Genomic DNA, 15,000 nt, shown 5'->3' with positions numbered 1-15,000 from the left:
CCAAAACAGGGATTCAAACTGGGATTCAGACCAGGATTTAGACTAGAACTACAACAAAACCGGTATTCAAAAAGGGATTTAAACCAGGATTTAAACCAGAACTAAACCAAGACCAGAATTTAAACTGGGATTCAGACCAGGATTTAACCCAGATTTGCACCAAGACTGGGATTCAGACCAGGATTCAGACCAGAACTACACCAAGACCAGAATTCAGACCAGAACTAGAGCAAGACCAAGATTCAAACTGGGATTGAAACCTGGATTTAAACCAGATCTGCACCAGGACTGGATTTCAAAGCAGTATTCAGACAAGGACTATGCCAAAACCGGGATTCAAACTGGGATTCAGACCAGGTTTTAAATTAGATCTGCACCAGGACTGGGTTTCAGGCCAGGATTCAGACCAGAACTAAACCAAGTCCAGAATTCGGACCACAAGTACGAGAAAACCTGGATTCAAACTAGGATTCAGACCTGGATTTAAACCGGGACTGAGATTCAGACCAGGATTCAGACCAAAACTACTCCAAGACCAGAATTCGGACCACAACTAAAACAAAACCAGGATTCAAAACGGGATTTAGACCGAGATTTAAACCAGATCTGCACCAAGACCAGGAGCCAAACTGGGATTCTGACCCGGATTTAAACCAGATCTGCACCCGATCTAAGACTCAGACCAGGATTCAGACCAAAACTACTCCAATTCGGACCACAACTAAAACAAAACCAGGATTCAAAAAGGGGATTTAGACCGAGATTTAAACCAGATCTGCACCAAGACTGGCATTAAGACCAGTATTCAGACCAGATCTGGACCGAGACCAGGATCCAAACTGGGATTCAGACCCGTATTAAACCAGATCTGCACCAGGACTGGGACTTAAACACACAATCGAGTCCAGGATCAAACCAGAAACTGCACATTTTTACTTTTAGTCTCCACACTGGAAACTTTTTCTTGTACAGGATTCATGGACCAGTAGATTTTTTTTTTTTTTACAGATATTTCCAAAAGACATTCTGAAAACTCCAAGAATTTTTTTTTTTCTTTTTTAATGTGTTGATATTTTGTATTGTTGGGTGAAAGTTCTGAGGTGCTCTACTTGATCACAGTTTTAAACACTTGGGGGAAAAAACCAAAACTCCAAAGAGGTCCAGACTTGTCCTGAATTCCAAACCTCTTAATTTTCCGTCGTTACCGTTTTCCACGACTTTCAGCGAGTTTGGACACAAGACGTAAAAAAAATCACTAAAGAAGCAGAAGAGAAACAAGAGTTCATTTGCAAAAATAGAAGTAAAATTTGAGTAGAGTGACCAGAGTTTTAAAAGTGAAAACTGGGACAAACCCGGGTCAGAGTCCTGGATGAGACTCACACCCGCCCACACAGAAAGAAAAAAACATAAAAACAACCATTTTCTTCATGATTTGTCTCCAAAACCAAAATGACAAAACAGAAAATTATTCGTTTTTTTCAGTTTTCGATTTTGTGTTTAAATGAAAAATGGAAAAAATGGATCATGGACTAAAGCAGGACTGAACCTGGACTGAACCTGGACTGAACCTGGACTGAACCTGGACTAAACCAGGTCTAAACCAGGACTAAACCAGGACTGAACCAGGTCTAAACCTGGACTAAACCAGGACTAAACCTGGACTAAACCAGGACTGAACCAGGACTAAACGTGGACTAAACGTGGACTAAACGTGGACTAAACGTGGACTAAACGTGGACTAAACGTGGACTAAACGTGGACTAAACGTGGACTAAACAAGGACTAAACCAGGACTAAACCAGGACTAAACCTGGACTGAAACAGGTCTAGACCAGGACTGAACCAGGACTGAACCAGGACTGAACCAGGACTGAACCAGGTCTAAACCAGGACTAAACCAGGACTAAACCAGGACTAAACCAGGACTAAAGCAGGACTAAACAAGGACTAAACCTGGACTGAAACAGGTCTAAACCAGGACTAAACTGGTCAGTCACAGTCTCAGTCCTGGTCCTGGTTCTGATCTGGTCCTGGACCTGTTTTAGTCCTGGTTCAGTCCGTTATCTGTTTTTTATTCATTTAAACACAAAATCAAAATCTGAAAAATGAATCATTATTGTTTTTGTTTTTTTCATTTTGGTTTTGGAGACAAATAATGAAGAAAATTATTTTTTCATTTTTTTTAATTTTTGGTTTTATTTTGAAAAAAATAATAAAATAAAATCGGAACAAATCAGTGTTTTTTTTTTTATTTTTTAGATAAATCTGCTGGGACTGGCAACTCCAGACTCAAAACTGGGACTGTCCCGGGTCCCAGTTTTGGAACATCTGGTCACTCTGCATTTGAACAAAAAAAAAAAGTTTGTGCAATTTACTCTTTGTCAAGCAGTGTTCTCGAAAAACGATCCAGTGCAATAAACGCCGTGTGCAGAAAAATAAAACCGTCAGATCTGTTTTTACGAATGAACTTTGAACAAACTCTGGTCAAACTAAACCAAGTTCAGGCGAGTACCAAGTCACATCAAGACCGAGAACTCAACCAGGACCAAACCAGGACCAAACCAGGACCAAACCAGGACCAAACCAGGACCGAGACTTGACCTGAAAACATTCCGTAATCCGTGTTACTGACGCTTGTATCACGTCCGTCTGGAAACCGTCGCTCTTCACGACTCCGCGTCCTGCTCCAGAGCCGAGACACGTTTATTTGTAGAGAACAATTTAAAACGATTAAAATCACAAAACAAACGAATCAAAGCGTGAATAGTGATCATGAAATTAACTTTAAAGGAGAAGAGGACAGAGAGGAGAGACGCTTCTGCTGCAGACGAGTGTTTTGGACGACACAAGTGACAAACACAAGATGGTACAGTTTGTATTTTTGTTCGACTGCTGGACCAGGACAGAAAAAAATAGAAATAAACCGATATAATAGGGTGACCATATTTCCATTGGGGGGGGGCTACAGTTGTCTCTCGCTATATCGTGGTTCACCTTTCGCAGTCTCACCGTTTTACCGTTTTTCTCACCGTATGAATGCGTATTGTGTATTCCAGGCGGGTAGTAATTACACACGGGTGAGTCAGGACTAAACCAGGTCTAAACCAGGACTAATCTTGGACTTGAGAGAGAGAACGGCGAGCAGTTTGTCCACAAAGCGCGATCGGGCGACTGCCGCGTTTACCTCCGTGAGGCGCGGAGCTGAGCCGCTCCTTTCTCCTGCGTCACCTCCGAGCCCGTCCTGACACTGAGTCCTGGTTCAGTCCTGGTTTAGTCTTGGTTCAGTCCGTGGTGTAGGCAGCGCAAAAGTTTGATATGATCTCGGGTTAACGGGCAGGTGCGGTCCTGTCCTTCACAGGTGCGGTGTTGTACTGGGGGTCTCCAAAAATGGACCTGTGCAGGACTCTGTGCTGTTGGGCTCCATTATGGAATAAATGAATCTTCAGTTTGTTACATAAAGAAGGAAAATAACAAAAGGACGACAGCAGCAACAAGTTTAAAGAAGGAAGTAAAAAGTGTTGCACCTGTCGATCCTGTCGGAGAAAAGTATATAAAGTTTGTGCTGAGGTTTTACAGATTTAACCCTCTCAGGCTCAAATCAATTTTTAGTATCAGGAAAAATCTGATATTTGGGGAAAATTATAATTTGGGGTAATAATATACAATCCTGACTTTTTTATCCTTTGTAAACAAAAGTACTTTACACTTCTGGCAGGTCGTTTGTGTGTAGTCGTTCTTGCACAGTCTGCATCGTCCACGTTTATCAGCCTGGATGGGAGAAAAGGCTCCTGAGTAAAAAAAGCTCATAAAATATGGATTTGGAGTCAGTAGGTACTTGGAATTTAGCTGTTGCAAATCTGCAACGTCTGCCTGGAGAGGGATAAAACAGATAGAATAATTGTAAAATATAAAGTTGATACTTCGTGGATTTCACCTGTCGTGGGTTATTTTTAGAACATAACCCCGACGATAAACGAGGGACACTGTCCTCTCACCTCAACCTGTGCACATGGACTCACACTTGTCCCGACCGAGACGGAAAACGGAGAATTTCTTGTCCAAGTCGTTGTTAAATCCACATTTGTTCTTCAGTATGTTTCAGACTGACCGACTGTTTGTGTCTCGCTCCGTCTGAGTCACAGACGAGAGACGCTCAGTTTAATGTCCCAATGAACGGTACTGAAAACCTGGACATTTCCATCGCTTTATAAAAAAAAAAAAACCCGGACTCCCCGGACAGGATGTAAAATACAGACATGTCCGGGGAAAAACGGATGTTTGGTCTCCCTACGATATCAATTCCAATGTATTATTATTTATTTTTACACCAATCTATTTCTAAGTCGTCCCAAACAATATCAGCAATTTTGATAACGACCACAGCAGTAAGAAAAATATCGGTTGTCAGTTCAAAGAAATCTACATCGGACCCAAAAAAGTAGAGATGTAGCGATATCCAAATCTCTGGGTACGATATTTATTGTGATATTTTGAAAAGGCTGATATAATTCTAGTTAGGACACTTTTTTTTTTATTTTGGTGTGAATTATTTACGTCAAAATCCCAAGAATTCAAGTCAAAAATTGTATAACTTCATGTTCTCTGCGCTGAAATGCATCTTGGGAAATGTATTTCTCCATGTTTATTAGGCGTCGCTCATATAAAAAAACTTATCAGATTTTTGACGATACGATATCGCGATATTTCAGTTATTGTTGGGATTATTGGGACTAAAGTGATCTGAGAGCGACTACTACTACTACTACTACTGCTACTGCTACTACTACTGCTACTACTACTGCTACTACTACTGCTACTACTACTGCTACTGCTACTACTGCTACTACTGCTACTACTGCTACTACTACTGCTACTACTACTGCTACTACTGCTACTACTACTGCTACTACTACTACTACTACTGCTACTACTACTGCTACTACTGCTACTGCTACTACTACTACTACTGCTACTACTACTGCTACTACTACTGCTACTACTGCTACTGCTACTACTACTACTACTACTGCTACTACTACTGCTACTACTGCTACTACTACTACTACTACTGCTACTACTACTGCTACTACTACTACTGCTACTGCTACTACTACTACTGCTACTACTACTACTACTACTACTGCTACTACTACTGCTACTACTGCTACTGCTACTACTGCTACTACTACTACTGCTACTACTGCTACTGCTACTGCTACTGCTACTACTACTACTACTACTACTGCTACTACTACTGCTACTACTGCTACTACTGCTACTACTGCTACTACTACTACTACTACTACTACTACTACTACTACTACTGCTACTGCTACTGCTACTGCTACTGCTACTGCTACTGCTACTACTATTATTACTAATGGTACTACTACAAATACTATTACAAATACTATTACAACAACTACTACTATTACTACTATTACTACTACTACTGCTACTGCTACTACTTATTACTTAGTTAAATTTTATTGATCCACAAGAGAAATTATTTGAATATTATTTAAATTATTTAAACACAGTATAATATAAAAACAAAGAGTAAAAATATAAATGTTGATAATAAAATGTAAATATCAAAAGAGAGAAACTGAAATAAAACAGAATCACTGCAAACAGTATGTACAAAAAAAAAGTCATTATATAGAAACTGTATTTCGATGTTGTACTACTACTACTACTGCTGCTGCTGCAAATACTACTACAAATACTACTACAAATACTACTACAAATACTACTGAAGCCACTACTACACCAGCACTACAGACGTTCTACAGAGTCTTTGTGTGATACAAATGTGAAGCCACGTATTTTTTCTCGGATCTGATTCTCTGAACAAGGCCCCAGCCGCCGTCGGTGTTTTCTTTACACGCTGTATTTTAAATGTTCTTTTATTTTATTTTAAATTCCGAGTACGTGTACAGTGTTTTTTTTTGTGGGGGAGGGAGCGCAGACGAAAACGGGAAACATGATCTTGTACAAATGCAGATTTTTTTGGAAGCAAAAAGGGACGAAAGCATCGGCCACAAGTCAATAAACGTTTTCTGAAATGAACCGGACGAGTGTTTGATTGTTGTGGAGTAATAGATTACATGTACCAGAGTAATCAGAGTACAGATTATGAGTAACTGTATTCAGTTACAGTTACTGTTTCAGTGAGTGGTAATTGGATTACAGTTACTTTGTTGAAATAAATGGATTACACAGAGAGATTTAACTGTAAGGACTAAAAACAGGACAAAAACCAGGACTAAACCAGGACTAAACCAGGTCTAACACCAGGTCTAAACCAGGTCTAAAACCAGGTCTAAAACCAGGTCTAAAACCAGGTCTAAAACCAGGTCTAAACCCAGGTCTAAACCAGGTCTAAACCCAGGTCTAAAACCAGGTCTAAACCAGGTCTAACACCAGGTCTAAACCCAGGTCTAAACCCAGGTCTAAAACCAGGTCTAACACCAGGTCTAAAACCAGGTCTAAAACCAGGTCTAAACCAGGTCTAAACCAGGACTAAACCAGGACTAATACCAGGACTAAACCAGGTCTAAACCAGGTCTAAACCAGGACTAAACCAGGACTAATACCAGGACTAAACCAGGACTAACACCAGGTCTAAACCAGGTCTAAAACCAGGTCTAAACCAGGTCTAAAACCAGGTCTAAACCAGGACTAAACCAGGACTAAACCAGGACTAAAGGTCTAAACCAGGTCTAAACCAGGTCTAAAACCAGGTCTAAAACCAGGTCTAAAACCAGGTCTAAACCAGGACTAACACCAGGTCTAAACCCAGGACTAAACCAGGTCTAAACCAGGTCTAAATCAGGTCTAAACCAGGACTAAACCAGGTCTAAAACTAGGACTAAACCAGGTCTAAAACCAGGACTAAATCAAGACTAAAACCAGGACAAAATTAGGACTAAAACCAGGATTAAAACCAGGATTAAAACCAGGTCTAAACCAGGTCTAAACCAGGACTAAATCAGGACTAAAACCAGGATTAAACCAGGACTAAACCAGGTCTAAACAATATGACACTAACAGTAGGTGGACATAATTTAAAGCAGCAGTGTCTCATATAAAAATCATTCTTCTATCAATAATATTTTTAATTTGGTTCAGTAAAGTCTGTTTTTTTTTTTATTTTCTTTTAGCAGATTAAACATTTAATGTGAAGATTTCCTCGTCTTTGTTTCTCTACGACAAACAACTGTTTGGAGACTTGGGCTCAGACAATTTGAAGAAAACAAACATGAATTTTCAGGATGTGGTTGGTTCATTCATGTAGTTTTAAAAAACATGACAATATCAAGTAATCCAAAGTATTCAGATTACATTACTCACTTTAAGTAATTTAATGGATTCTGTTACAAGTAATCTGTAATCTGTAATCTGTAGGGGATTACATTTTAAAAGTAAACTTCCCAACACTGACCATAGGAAACACTTGACCACACAAAAAAACAGATAATGGACTGAACCAGGTCTGGGACCAGACAGTCCTGGTTTAGTCCTGGTTCAATCTGTTATCTGTTTTTTCCATTTTTCATTTAAACACAAAATCGAAAACTGAAAAATTAATTATTATCTGTTTTTTCATTTTGGTTTTGGAGACAAATAATGAAAAAAACTGTTGGGTTTATTTGTTTTCTTATTTTTGGTTTTATTTAGAAAAATTAATGAATGAACGACGAATTGAAATGTTAAAAGATGTTTTGTATAAGTTCTAATCTTTTTGTAATTATTGTATTGACTATTTCGTTCCAATATTTCTTGTTCAATTGAATGTTAAAAAGAAAAAGAAATGTTCAAGTCCAAATAGACGACTTATGGATCTTTTTATTGCTGCTTCAGTGAAAACTTGAGTAAAACTAAATACTCAGAGACACGATCACTCAGTCAACAATAAAATATCCTCATTAATGTTCAATAATCCACCTTTATTTTGTGATTTACCAATAATGTCTATGGATTTAGGTCGTGAAGGTCTATGGTCCTCAGTAATGCCTCCAACAACACTGCCCTCTAGTGGACGCCTGTGTGTTTGTGCGTCTGTTTGTGTTTGGATTTCAAAAATATGTCATAGAGGAAAACTCTTTATTTATTTATTTATTTATTTTTTGTTTCAGATGATAAAAGGTATATTTACAAATGCACATCTATTTGTAAAGATCAAAATACAAGTTACAAGTATTAAATTTGGATTTGTGGATGAAAACACATTTACAGACCAATGACCCTCTGCGCATTTGTGAAGATTAATGAGACAAAACGAACCTCATACATCTGTGTCTAACCTGGTTAACGCTGAGCAATAAAAACTCCTGACAATCCAGAATAACAATCATCTAGAGACGTCCAGAATCACCTCCATCATCTGCCCGAGCCTGCAGGAGTTTGTCACATGGCTTTGGTCCTTCCCCTCCAGCTCCTCCCGGTACCTGTACTGACGATTTTTACTTTTTCGTGGCGTGTTGGGGTTCTGGTTCATCAGCCACGTCCAGTGATTGAAAATGAGCTCATCGTCAGGACATATTCACGCCGAAGTGAAGAACGTCAGAAAATAAACAAATCGAATTAGAACAACAAATACAAACGAAAGAACATAAATACAAAAACGAGAACATAAATACAAACGTGAGAACATAAATACAAACACGAGAACATAAATACAAACGTGAGAACACAAATACAAACACGAGAACATAAATACAAACACGAGAACATAAATACAAACACGATAACACAAATACAAACACGAGAACACAAATACAAACACGAGAACATAAATACAAACACGAGAACATAAATACAAACACGAGAACATAAATACAAACACGAGAACATAAATACAAACACAGAACATACAAACACGAACAAAATACAAACGAGAACACAAATACAAACACGAGAACACAAATACAACACAATACAAACACGAGAACACAAATACAAACACGAGAACATAAATACAAACACGAGAAACTAAATACAAACACGACAAACACAAATACAAACACGAGAACACAAATACAAACACGAGAACACAAATACAAACACGAGAACATAAATACAAACACGAGAACATAAATACAAACACGAGAAACACGAGAACACAAATACAAACACGAGAACACAAATACAAACACGAGAACATAAATACAAACACGAGAACACAAATACAAACACGAGAACACAAGAACAAACAGAGAACACATAAATACAAACACGAGAACACAAATACAAACAGAGAACACAAATACAAACACGAGAACACAAATACAAACACGAGAACACAAATAAACACGAAACATAATACAAAACGAGAACAAATACAAATACAAACACGAGAACATAAATACAAACACGAGAAACACAAAACAAATACAAACACGAGAATACAAATACAAACACGAGAACACAAATACAAACACGAGAAATAAATACAAACACGAGAACATAAATACAAACAGAACACAAAACAAACAGAACAAATACAAACGAGAAACAATACAAAACGAGAAACACAAATACAAACACGAGAACATAAATACAAACACGAGAAATAAATACAAAACACGAGAACAAATACAAACACGAGAACATAAATACAAACACGAGAACACAAATACAAACACGAGAACACAAATACACAAACACGAGAACACAAATACAAACACGAGAACATAAATACAAAACGAGAACATAAAACACGAGAACACAAATACAAACACGAGAACATAAATACAAACACGAGAAACAATACAAACACGAGAACATAAATACAAACACGAGAACATAAATACAAACACGAGACACAAATACAAACACGAGAACATAAATACAAACACGAGAACATAATACAAACACGAGAACACAAATACAAACACGAGAACAAATTACAAACACGAGAACAAATACAAACACGAGAACATAAAAACAAACACGAGAACACAAATAAATACAAACACGAGAACACAAATACAAACACGAGAACATAAATACAAACACGAGAACACAAATACAACACGAGAACACAAATACAACACGAGAACATACAAATACAAACACGAGAACACAAATACAAACACGAAGAACATAAATACAAACACGAGAAACACAAATACAAACACGAGAACACAAATACAATAAAACACGAGAACATAAATACAAACACGAGAACATAAATACAAACACGAGAGAACATAAATACAAACACGAGAACATAAATACAAACACGAGAACATAAATACAAACACGAGAACATAAATACAAACACGAGAACACAAATACAAACACGAGAACACTAAATACAAACACGAGAACATAAATACAAACACGAGAACATAAATACAAACACGAGAACACAAATACAAACACGAGAACATAAATACAAACACGAGAACATGAATACAAACGTAGAAACAAACACGAGAACATAAATACAAACGTGAGAACATAAACACGAGAACATGAATACAAACACGAGAACATAATACAAACGTGAGAACACAAATACAAACACGAGAACACAAATACAAAACAATACAAAACACGAGAAACAAATACAAACACGAGAACATAAATACAAACGTGAGAACACGAAACACAATACAACACGAGAACACAAATACAAACACGAGAACACAAATACAAACACGAGAACACAAATACAAACACGAGAACACAAATACAAACACGAGAACACAAATACAAACACGAGAACACAAATACAAACACGAGAACATAAATACAAACACGAGAACACAAATACAAACACGAGAACATAAATACAAACACGAGAACACAAATAAATACAAACACGAGAACACAAATACAAACACGAGAACATCGAGAACAAATACAAACACGAGAACACAAATACAAACACGAGAACACAAATACAAACACGAGAACACAAATACAAACACGAGAACACAAATACAAACACGAGAACACAAATACAAACACGAGAACATAAATACAAACACGAGAACATAAATACAAACACGAGAACACAAATACAAACACGAGAACACAAATACAAACACGAGAACATAAATACAAACACGAGAAACAAATACAAACACGAGAACACAAATACAAACACGAGAAAACAAATACAAACACGAGAACACAAATACAAACACGAGAACATAAATACAACACGAGAAACAAATAAACACGAGAACATAAATACAAACACGAGAACATAAATACAAACACGAGAACATACAAATCAAAACACGAGAACAAATACAAACACGAGAACATAAATACAAACACACGAACAAATACGAGATACAAACACGAGAACACAGAAATACAAACACGAGAACATAAATACAAACACGAGAACACAAATACAAACACGAGAACATAAATACAAAACGTGAGAACACAAATACAAACACGAGAAACATAAATACAAACGAGAACACAAATACAAACACGAGAACATAAACAAACACGAGAACATAAATACAAACACGAGAAAATACAAACACGAGAACATAAAATACAAACACGAGAACATACAAATCACGAGAACACAAATACAAACACGAGAACACAAATACAAACACGAGAACATAAATACAAACACGAGAACACAAATACAAACACGAGAACACAAATACAAACACGAGAACACAAATACAAACACGAGAACACAAATACAAACACGAGAACATAAATACAAACACGAGAACATAAATACAAACACGAGAACACAAATACAAACACGAGAACATAAATACAACACAGAGAACATAAATACACGAGAACACAAATACGAGAACAAATACAAACACGAGACATAAATACAAACACGAGAACATAAATACAAACACGAGAAACAAAACGAAACATAAATACAAACACGAGAACACAAATACAAACACAGAACACAAACACAAATACAAACACGAGAACAAATACAAACAAAACAACGTGAGAACATAAATACAAACGTAACATAATACAAACAGAACATGAATACAAACACGAGAACATAAATACAAACACGAGAACATAAATACAAACACGAGAACATAAATACAAACACGAGAACATAAATACAAACACGAGAACACAAATACAAACACGAAAACATAAATAAAAACGCGAGAACATAAATAACTAGAAAAGCAGTCAGAGAGCGCAGACCTCCGCCAAGGACTACCCCCATTTTTTATATAAATTGCGATAAAATCAGTCTTCTGGATCAGATCCGGATCAGCCTTTGGAATATGAAAGAGGATCCCATTGTCCATCCCTGAGTCAAATTTCATGGGGTTTGGTCAATAATTAACCCAGATATTGAGAAACAACATTTTTGGCCCCATTTACCACAATGTGAACTAAAATTTCAAAGTGATCCAGAATCCAGGATTTCTTCCGGATCACCCCCAAAATGAAATCAGTTCTTTCTTTTCACATTTCCAACAAATCCTGAAAATTTCATCAAAATCGGTCCATAACTTTTTGAGTTATGTTGCTAACAGACAAAAACAAACAACAAACAAAACATAACCTCCTTGGTGGAGGTAAAAATGCGAGAACACAAATACAAACGCGAGAACATAAATAAAAACGTGAGAACACAAATAGAAATGTGAGAACACAAATACAAATACGAGAACATAAATACAAACGCCGCAACAAACCAAAAAGCCACAACGAAAGTGACCACAGGACTCTATTTTCCGATGGACCAAGCAACGGTCGGAAAGTGACATCGATCCTGACCCCAAAACAATAAATTACTTTTACTTACTTACTTTTCCAACTTCATTTGCTTCTCCGTTCCTTTGCTTTTACTTTCGTTATTGGTCTTTTTCAACTTTTTCCTTTCACTTCACAGTTGATCCTTTAATGATTCACTTGATCCCGCGGTCACTTCTGTAGTGGCTTTTTGTTGTGTTCTCGCGTTTGTTTTTGCTGCAGCGTTTGCTTCTGTTATGAGCCCTACCGGCTTCCATACATCAGGGCTCTACCAACAGTTTGCAATGCTTGTCAGAAAATAACTCCTAGTCTTCTGTTTGAGTGTCACTTTCAGGAGATTCAGGGCTGGGTTCCTCTCTCCTCTCAGCCTGGAGCAGTGTGTGTCAGAAGGCTTCATGGTGTCTGTGTCTTATCAAACCTCAGCACGAGTAGCAGCAGCAGATGATTCTTCTTTTATCGTCAGAATCCTGGCCAGGCTCCTCAGTTCCTCTTCTACGTCTCTGGACTGAACTCTTCGAGGTCGGCCGCGTCTCTCCCATCACACACACTGCTCTCGGCCAAACTCTCAGACAGCGGTCGTGGAGTGGAGCTGCTCCTGTCGTCTGCTGCAGTGACAGACTCTGCTGTGTACTACTGTGCTGTGAGGCCCACAGTGACAGCAAACCCACAGTCTCTGAACAAAAACCTGTGAGAGAAAACAGCAGTACTCCACACGTCCTCTAGAGGGAGACACTGAGAGGGAAAACTTTACCATAAACCCAACAAAATCACAAAGAGGGTTTGAGTCCTGAAGAAGAAGCAACTGTAAGAAGAGGAGCAGACACAGACACTTGAGAGGATTTGAGCTTTTAAGATGGAGTGTGTCCTGTGTACACTGCTCTCAGCTCTGGTTGTGCTCCTGTGTTCTTCCCCAGAGTGTAAAGGAGAAAACACAGTGACCCAGCCAACAGGAGAAACAGCCATAAAACTCTGTAAATTACAAACCAGCAGCACTGCAACCTTGTTGTGGTACAAACAAGAAGGACGAGGAGCTCCTAAATACATGATGACTTCGTTTGGTAAAACACTGTAAAAGCTTCAGACTTTGACAAGTCCAAGTTTGGTGTAGAAGTGACTGGAACATCTTTCTCTCTGAAGATCCAGGATGTGGATGTGACAGACTCTGCTGTGTACTACTGTGCTCTGAGGCCCACAGTGACAGGAAACACCAAAACTCTGAACAAAAACCTCTGGAGCAAAGACAACACAATACTGCAGTAGCTCCACTAGAGGGAAACATTACTCAGGTGTTTCCTCCTTTAACCATGTCGTCCTGTTTCCTCATGAAAACACCCAGAGAGTTTAAAACACCTCCTCTGTGTCAGCACATCCTAATCCATGAAACACCTCCACATTTATAAAGTCCAGACACTTTCATTTAATTTTGAGTTGAATTTACTCTTAATTAAAGCAAACTGTGGTTGGTTTGTAAAAGTAGGAATGAGCTGCAGTGTGACGACCAAACACTGAAGTTCAAACACTTCATAATCAAACACTAAATCTAAAATATCTTAACCATCTTTAACTTTATTCTTCAGAATAAGTTGTTTTTCTTTTAGGAAGAGTGGTGTTTCTTCAAAGTTCCTCCCAGTAAAGACTCAGGCCTTTCACAGACCGATGCTCCAGACCAGGGGCTTCATTTATAAAGTGTGGTGGTGGTGGAGAGGATGTGGTCTGTTCTTTTATGGTGAGGTGTGTTGTTGAAGTTTTCAGCTTGTCCAAGAAAGGGTGGAAGTAAAAGGCTGGAGACCAACTGGACGTCTTACGCAGGAGAAGTTTATTTACCATCAATAATACGAGCCTGGGGGGACCTGAAAAGTCAACATAGTGTGATTTCAAAAGTGTAGATAGTTTGATCTTTGAGTGTTCAAGCCCCTTGACTCTGCTCCCACATGAGGAGGTTTATAAAGTAAGTGTGGTGAGACTGTGAAGGCCAGTAGGCACCAGTTAAACAAAAAAAATAAATATAATAAAAATATATATAATAATAAAAAAAATATGCCACAATTTAGATGATGGTCTTGTTCACGAGTGACGGGAGGACGGAGCGTGAGATTGACAGGCGGATTGGTGCAGCTTCGGCAGTGATGCGGTCGCTGTATCGGACCGTTGTGGTGAAGAGGAGCTGAGCCAAAAGGCGAAGCTCTCGATTTACCGGTCAGTCTTCGTTCCTACTCTCACCTATGGTCATGAGCTCTGGGTAGTGACCGAAAGGACGAGATC

The 15,000-nt window shown here is 38.2% G+C and overlaps 1 protein-coding gene across 2 annotated transcripts in view; it reads left to right on the top strand.

Moving 5' to 3' along the window:
• The window catches only part of LOC110174500 (rho GTPase-activating protein 12-like), a 42,923-nt gene extending 40,482 nt beyond the window's left edge, over positions 1–2,441 (top strand). For both annotated transcript variants that reach the window (XM_055151644.1, XM_055151643.1), the window contains one exon: positions 1–2,441. This exon is cut by the window's left edge and continues 659 nt beyond it. The gene's annotated coding sequence lies outside the window, so the exon portion shown is untranslated.
• Positions 2,442–15,000: the final 12,559 nt, after the last annotated feature.

Source organism: Boleophthalmus pectinirostris, unplaced genomic scaffold (assembly GCF_026225935.1).
Source record: "Boleophthalmus pectinirostris isolate CB_2022bp ecotype Guang Dong unplaced genomic scaffold, ASM2622593v1 HiC_scaffold_16, whole genome shotgun sequence".
Classification (NCBI taxonomy): domain Eukaryota; kingdom Metazoa; phylum Chordata; class Actinopteri; order Gobiiformes; family Gobiidae; genus Boleophthalmus; species Boleophthalmus pectinirostris.
The sequence above is the reverse complement of the archived record's forward strand: the minus strand, read 5'-3'. Positions and strand labels throughout refer to the sequence as shown.